Source organism: Choloepus didactylus, chromosome 10 (genome assembly GCF_015220235.1).
Source record: "Choloepus didactylus isolate mChoDid1 chromosome 10, mChoDid1.pri, whole genome shotgun sequence".
Taxonomy (NCBI): domain Eukaryota; kingdom Metazoa; phylum Chordata; class Mammalia; order Pilosa; family Megalonychidae; genus Choloepus; species Choloepus didactylus.
In genome coordinates this window covers 101,446,942-101,455,645 of record NC_051316.1, presented here as the reverse complement: position 1 = coordinate 101,455,645, position 8,704 = coordinate 101,446,942, and positions in this window count along the sequence as shown.

Here is an 8,704-nt window from a genome sequence, read left to right as displayed (position 1 = left end):
CCAAAAAAAAAAAAAAAGAACCGACCATTAGGAAAATATTGATTAACTAAGACTACATTAAACTTAAGATATTCTCCTTTTCCAGAAGACAGAAGTAAGAGGATTTCCACATGAGAGTAGGTTATTCAAGACCATTCAAAGTCTTTCAGGGATGAAATTCTTGAAGCCTAATTCTTAGAAACTGCAACTAAGAACTGACTGAGATCTATCCCTAATTTGATTGAGGTAATCAATCCATCACCCTATCTGCCTAACAGAGGAAAAGGGAAACTCTCTATGGTGGATAAAATATTATTTATAGCCTCTAAGGTTATTTTATACTATGCATATAAACACAGTAAAGACTTACTAAACATGTGAAGGAACAAGACCATATAATGATAAGTAGGAGAAAAAGGGTAATAGAGGCTGACCCACAGATGATGCAAATACTAGAGTTAGAGAAAGGGGCTTGTGATGGTTTGAAGCTGTTATGCACCCCAGAAAAGATTATGTTCTTTAAATCCATTCCTGTGGGTGTGAACCTATTGTAGGTGGAATTTTTGATTAGGCTATTTCAACTGAGATATGATCCACCTCATTCAAGGTGGGTCTTAATCCTCTTAATGGAGTCCTTTATATGAGGGTAGAAGACAGAAAAATCCCCCAGAGAAGCTAAAAGAGAAACACCTGGAAAAGCTGAGAGAGGAAGCCACTAAAGCCAGAAGCTGAAAGCAATGAAACCTGGAAGAGATGGACCAGCAGATGTAGCTATGTGCCTGGCCATGTAACAGAGGATCCCAGATCACCAGCAGCCAGAGAAGGTATCTTCCTGTTGATGCCTTCATTTGGACATTTTCATGGCCTCAGAACAAACTTTTAAGAAATCTCCATGGTAAAAGCCAACCCATTTCTTATAATTGCATTTTATCAGCTTTACCAAACTAAAACAGGGCTTTAGAATAGTAATGATTAATATCCAAATAAAAATGAGAAAAATATGGAACAAATCAATGAAGGGATAGGAAATTTCACTAGAGAATTAAAATCTATAAAAAGTCAAATGGACATTCAAATAACTGAAAATTGCAATATCAGAAATTTAGACTCAACAATCCTTAGGTTTAACAGCAAATTTTACATAGTAGAATGCTGTGATTAGTAAGATGGCAGACAGGTCAATACAAACTACCCAAACTGAAGCACACAGAAAAATATATAATGAAAAAAAAGAAAAAAAAAAAAAAACCAAACAAACAGAATCACAAGAGCTATAAATGGGACATAGTCAAAAGTTTTAATGTGTATATAAAGTCCAAGAAGGAGAGGAGAAAGAGAATGGGGAAAAAGCAATATTCAAAGATAAAATGATGAAAAGTTTTCTAAAGTTGATAAAGAAGAGTTCACACATTCAAAAAACACTGAAAATCCCAATGAAAACTAACACACACACACACACACACACACACACACACACAGCAAAGTAAAACTGCTGATAATCAAAATAAAAAAAATCTTAAAGTCATCCAAATAAAAAAGACTCAATATCGTCAAATTAGTAGCAAAAAAGAATGACCCCCAGGCATGATGGAATCCAGAAGACATTTTTAAATGCTGGATAAACTGTCAACCTGAATTATATAGCTAATAAAAGCCTTCAAAAATGAAGGTGAAATAAAGATATTTTCAGACAAATAAAAACTGAAAGATTTATCAACGGTTGTCTGACCTAAAAGAAATATTAATGGAAGTTATTCAGGCATAAGGAAATGAACTCAGAAACAAGGAAGTTCAGAAAAGAACAAAAGAATACTAGAAGGTGAAATATGTGAATAAATATAAATGGATATTGACAGTAAAATGCAATAATTGTAATGTCTTATGAAATTTAAAATGTATCTAGAACTAAATTGCATGACACCATTAAGGCACAAAGTATAACAGGGTAAACATACTTTAAAGATTCTTTCTAGCCACACTGGGAAAGTGATAAAAGTAATAATTTGTATTAATTATAACAAATCAAGAAATATATATTTATAATCTCTAAAATAATACCTAAAAATAGTTAAAATGTATAATCAACAGTTCTGTAGACAGAAAAATTAGAATTATAAAAATGCTTTGCTAATCCAAAAGTAGGAAAGAAGCGGTGGGGAAAATGACATAAAACAAGTGGACCAAATAGAAAACAAATAGTAAGATGGTAAATATAAGTCATTCAACTTCAGTAATTATGTTAAATGTAGATGGATTAAATACTCCAAGTAAAATACTAAGATGCTCAGATTGGCAAAAAGCAAATATGCACACAAACAACACAAAACCAAAAAGGGACTAAATATGAGGACAAAGAAAGATTAAATATAAAAGGTGGAAACAGATATACCATGAAAACATTAATGAAAAGAAAGATGGTATTGCAGCACTAGTATCAGACAAAGTAAACTTCAAGACAGAAGGTAGTACCAGAAATAAAAAGGAGCATTTCAGAATGAAAAGATGAAAAATCCAACAGGAAAATATCTAAATCCTATTTCTGTGTATACCCCATAGCATAGCCTCAGTATATATGAAGCAAAAATTGGCAGAACTAAAAGAAGAGATGAAGAAATTCATTATTAAAATGGGAAACCTCAGCACAACGCACTGCCTTCAATAGGTGGTGGAAAACATTTAAAAACTCATTAAGGATATAGAAGATATGAACAGCACAATGACCCAAATTGACCTAATTAACACATATAAAATACTGCTTTCAACAACATAAGAATTCACATTCTTTTTAAGTGCACATGGAACATTTATCAATATAAGCCATGTTAAAAATACATTTAAAAAATAAAAGGCTTTCTAGTGCAAGCCAAGATGGAGTAAACCTGGTACAGCTTGTCTCTCCCACTAACAAAACTAAAATTTCTCAACAAAATACAAAAAGCAGCTACATAATAACTCCATAAAATAAATAATAGCAGACAGTTGCGGGTAGGGAAGTCAAAACTTAACAACCAGTACAGCAGTGGCAAAGATTCTGGGTTTTTTCCCTTCTTTATCCCTGGCTTTCATCAGGCAAAATTAAGGAACTTCACTTTTGTGTGGACATCAAAAACTCACAAGAGAGACTCGTTTTTCTGTCCAGAAGACCAGGAAAAGGGGCCTCCAAGGGCCAGTGAGTTTAAGGGTTATTCCCTCTTTTTGTTCTTCTTTTTTCTCCTGACCTTGTGCCAAGACCAGCCTCACTCTCAGAACTGCACTTGGCAGCAACAATGGAAATAGCACCATGACACCAAAACCATGAGAGAAATTCCATCTCTTTTATTAAGGGAACTAGAAAAAGGGGTCCCTTTCTTTTAAGAGGATGGGGACCCCATTTTTTCTCTTTTCTTTCACTTCTTCACTGTGGGACAGGCACAGCTTTACAAAACTGGGAGATTGAAACTCTGGGAGAGCCTCAGCTTTCTGCCCAGAAACTGGGAAAGGGAGCCTCTGGAAGCTTAGCGAAATCTTAGAGAGGAGAGAGTTGGAGAAGGGAGATGTGCTAATTCTGTGTAGGAACTGGTAAAATTCCCTGGATCACCCTCAAGCTGTGCATGGTCAGAGCATATCCAAGGAAAGATATCAAAGGCTTTTAAAACTAATCTATGATATAAACCACTGCCCAGGTTCCTGACTAACCCCTTAGAAGCTCATGTAAGGTGGAGATTCAAAAAGCATAAAAAGTCTTTAAAAACTAAATTGATATTGGAACCATGACCACAGAAGATGATTCAGAACTTGCTTTCTGATCCTAACTGGGCTGATTACCTGCTAAAGCAAACAAACAAGTTAATGTTCTTCAGGGGATTTTCACAGGGCACAGAATCTCACAAAATTCTATTCAGAATGTCCAGGATATGGTCCAAAATGCCACAACATATAAAGAACCAGGAAAATCTGAACAATTCTTAAGGGAAAGAAGACAATCAACTGATGTTAATCCTGATAACTCAAGAGACGGAATTATCAGACAAACTCTTTAAAGCAGATGTTATAACCATTTTCTGTGAGATAATGGTAAACATTTTTTAAATGAATGGAAAGAAAGAAGTTCTTAGCAAAGAAATAGATGATGTAAAAAAGAATTAAATGGAACTTTTAAAACTGAAAATACAATAACCAAAAATTAAAAGTCACTGCATAGACTCAATAAAAGAATGGAGAGAACAAAGTCAGTGAGATTGAAGGAAGAAAAATAGAAATTATCCAAACTGAAGAACACAGAGAATAAAAGACTGAAAAAAAAAATCCTCAAAGGTCTATGAGATAATATAAACACTCTAACATTCATATTACTCATGGAGTCCCTGAAGGAGAGGAGAAAGTGATTATTGCAGAAAAAATATTTAAATAAATAATGAATGAAAAATTATCCATATGGTGATAAACAAAATTTTGCATATTCAATAATCTCAACAAATCCTAAACAAGTATGTGCATGTGCTCATTTGATAAAATATTTTAAATTGAATTATAAAAAGGATTAATCTAATAAAAATTGGCAAGCCTATGTGAAAATAAAGCTTGTCATTAGGAACATAAAAGAAAACATGAACAAATGGAAAATATTCACTATACCTAGATAAGAAGGCTCAATAAATATATATATACATACTATACATTTCATGTATAGTAAAAGAACTTTAAAACATTATACACCAATTTCCCTCTCCTGAACTTTGTGTTACTGTTATACATTTCTAATGTAACTTCATAGTACATTATTATTTTTGCTTTAAACAATTATCTTTTAAAGATTGAAAAATATCTTTTATATTTACTCACAAAACATATTAAGTCAGAAAATGGCACAATATGGAGCTCCAAAGATCCATCCCTCCACAAAAACAGCGAATAAACTGGCAAAGACTTTCAGAATAACCTTATCAAAACTCTGGGGGAAAAACCCCTCTGAAAAACTAGTCAAAAGTTTACAACAAAGAAGTGAACACTTAAGTAAAAAAGCGTTGAAGAAAAAATAAAACTTTGTCATTTTTACTAACCCTAACTCCATCACTCCCAGCTTGTTAGCAGCCTTGAAACACAGCTCATACTTCTGGTTTATGTTCCTAATACCAAAGGGAATGGAATAGCATGATTATCAAAGAATTTTGGTTGTTTTGATCAGTCTGGTGGCTCCTTGAAGGGCCAGATCAATGGGCTGGCCATTTCACCTAATTCAGATCTGTCTCAGGTATGAGGCAGCTGTGCATGGGGGTGTTTGTCAAAAACATACAAAGGAAAATTCAGTAGAAACTACTGTCTGGGATAAGAGATAACAGGTGGAGTAAAGAAAAGACAAACCAAAAAACTTGGGAGGAGAGGCTGAGAAATGAGATCCTCTGAGAAATAAGGGCTGTGAAAAGCTTCCACATATTCTTGAGAATCTAAAAGGTCACATGCCTGCCCAGGGTTGTTCATACTCAGAAAAGACTGCAAAGGCTCTAAGTTCTCACCTCTGGCTGAACTTCAGCTTCTACTCAAGCAAGAGGGGAAGGCTAAGGCAGAGTCACAAACTGCTTGATCAACTGCTAAAAGCATACTCCAACATACACATGGAGCTCATCTGTAAAGACTGAAATATGTTATTCTTTGGTCTCAGGAGTTTAAGGAAATTTCTGTGGAATCACCAACTGACCACTAAGATAATGAAACAGAAACTTCAGTGTCCACACATGGCAAAGAATACAGACATTTTTTAATTAGTTCAAAAAATCACAAACAATATCAAGCAGCAACAGTAAACCCTGAGAAGGAGGAAGAATCTAATTTTCAGAGTTGCCACACTATAATATTCAAAATGTCCAGTTTTCAACAGAAAATTATGAGACATGCAATGAAATAAGAATGGAGAACCCATACTCAAGAAAAAAGAAATTAATAAAAACTATCCATGAGGAAGCCCATATATTGGACTAACTAGACAAAGACTTAAATCAACTATTTTAAGAATGCTCAAAGATCTAAAGAAGACCATGAACAGAGAACTAAAGGATACCAGGAGAATGATGTAATGATATTTGATTCAATAGAGAATATCTATAGAGATAGAAGTTGTAAAAAGGAATAAAATAAATTAATTGAAATGGAAAATTCACTCCAATAGAAGATTCACAAAGGCGAAGAAAGAATTGGTGATCTTTAAGATAAGTCAGTCAAGATTATTCAGTCTGAGGAGCAGAAAGAGAAAAGAGTAAAGCAAAAATGAACAGAGCCTAAGAAACCTGTGGAACAACATTAAGCACACTAACATATGCATAATGAGAGTCCCAGAAAGAGAGGAGAGGGAGAAAGAGGAAGAGAGATTATTTGAAAAAATAATGGCCAAAAACTTCCCAAATTTGGTGAAAGACATGACTCTAAACATCCAAGAAGCTCAATGAACCCTAATAGGATAAACTCAAGAAGATCCACAGAGACACACTATGATCAAACTGTCAAAAGACAAAGTGTAGGAGAGAATCCTGAAAACAGCAAGAAAGAAGCAACTCATTAATACAATGGATTCTCAATAAGATTAGCTGCTGATTTCTAATCAGAAACCAGAGGGGTCCAGAAGGCAATGGAATAACATATTAAAAGTGCTGAAAAATAAAAACAGTAGACCAGTGTGGTGGTTTGAAGCTATGTGAACCCCAGAAAAACTGCCAGCCTCAAAACCATGAGCAAATTAATCCCCATTGTTTAACCAGACCCATTTCATGGTATTTGGTTGATCAACATAGGAAACTAACCCAGATTTTGGTACAAGAAGAGTAGCATGCTGCTATTGCAAATACCAAAAATGTGGAAATGGCTTTGGAATTGGGTAATGGATAGAGGCTGGAAGAATTGTAGAATGCTTGAGAGAAAAGGCCTAGATTTCTTTGAAGAGACTTTGGTAGAAATATGGATGCTAAAGGTAATTCCGATGAAGCCTTAGAAAGAAATGATGAATGTGTTATTGGAAACTGGAGGAAAGGCCATCCTTGTTTTAAAATGGCAGGGAACTTGGCAAAATTGGGTTCTGATGTTGGACAGAAGGCGGAACTTGAGTATTATGGACTTGGATATTTAGCTAAGGAGATTTCCAAGCTAATCGTGGAATGTGCAGCCTGGTTTATCCTTGCAGCTTATAGTAAAATGTGAGAGGAAAGGGATAAGCTAAGAACTGACCTCTTGAGCACAATGAAACCAGAAATTGGCAGTTTGGAATATTCTGAATTTCTGGAAAATGAGTCCCCAGAGAGAGACTAGTGCTCCATTTGAGGGTTTAACTGAACATGAAACCAGTCAGCCATTTCAGGGAAAATGAGGATTGGAAGTGCAGTTATGAAGGAAGATCTATGGATCTCTCTATTGTCTAATGGTTTGGACTCCTGTGAACTACAGGCAAGGCCAATAATTTTTTGTATGATTTTTATAAATGGAACTACTCCAGCCTGGACTAAAAGAGACAGAGAAAAGGCAAACTGAAGGAAAAATCACTTCAAGGGCAGAACCATGGAAGCTGAGGTCTGGACTGAAAACTCCTTCTTAGACCAAGTGTGCAGGACCACCTAAGTGTACGGAAAGGGTGAGTCTGCCCTGGCACTTGAAGATGGTGAGCCTTCTGCCCCAATGTTCAGGAAGAGTGCTGCCACCCCAGTGCTCTGTGAGTGAGAATGTGGAGTCTGTGCCCCTGGGATTGCAGACTGGCCACTACCCTAGTGCTCTGAGAGGGTGGAACCTGTGCCCCAACATTCATGGAGAGTCTGGCTGCCTTCCAGAAGCTTGGAGAGGGTGGAGCCTTCATCCAATGTTCAGGGAGAGTAAGGTCACTGCACAAGCACTTGAAGGGGTGGAGCTGCCACTTCATCAGGCCTGGAGGACAAAATATCGTTCCATAGATGATGCTCAGTTCTTAAAATCTAATGGACATGCCCTGCAGGGTTTCAAAATTGTTTGGGGCCTGTTACTCCTGTTTTCCTTCCAATTTCTCCCTGGGGGAATGCCTGTCCCTCATCTATCAGAAGCAGAAAACTTGTTCTCTAGGTTTCAGAGGTGCACAGAGAGAGGGGAAATGTGCTCCAGGACAGACTACACCCATAACCAATTTTAATGAGTCTTTGTACTATGCATTGCTTCTGAAATGACTTAAGGCTTTTGGGATATTGTGATGTAATGAATGTATTTGCATATAGAAAGAACATGTCTTTTTGAGCTCCAAAGGTTGTAGTTGTATCTATCCTAGAAAACATGTTCTTAATCTAATCCATTCTAATCTAATCCATTAGAACATAAAGAACCCATTGTAAGTAGGACCTTTTGATGAGGTTACTTAAATTAAGGTGTTTGTGGCCCAGCCCAATCAGGATAGGTCTAATCCTATAAGTGGAATGAGTGTAGACATGAGAGAGAGAAAGCCACAGGAAGCAAAAAGCTGAAACAGAACCCAGAAGAGAGGGAAGCGACCAGGAGATGCTGTCCTGTGCCTTTCCATGTTGACAGAGGAAACATGGATCACTGGCAGCCAGCCCCAGAATGCCAGTCTTCAGGGAGAAGGCATAATCTTGATGATGCATTGATTTGGACATTTTTCTGACCTCAAAACCATGAGTAAATAAATTCCCATTATTTAAGCCAATCCATTTTATGGTATTTGCTTGAGCAGTCTAAGAAACTAAACCAAGAATACTACATCCAGCAAGATTCCCCTTTAAAATAAAGA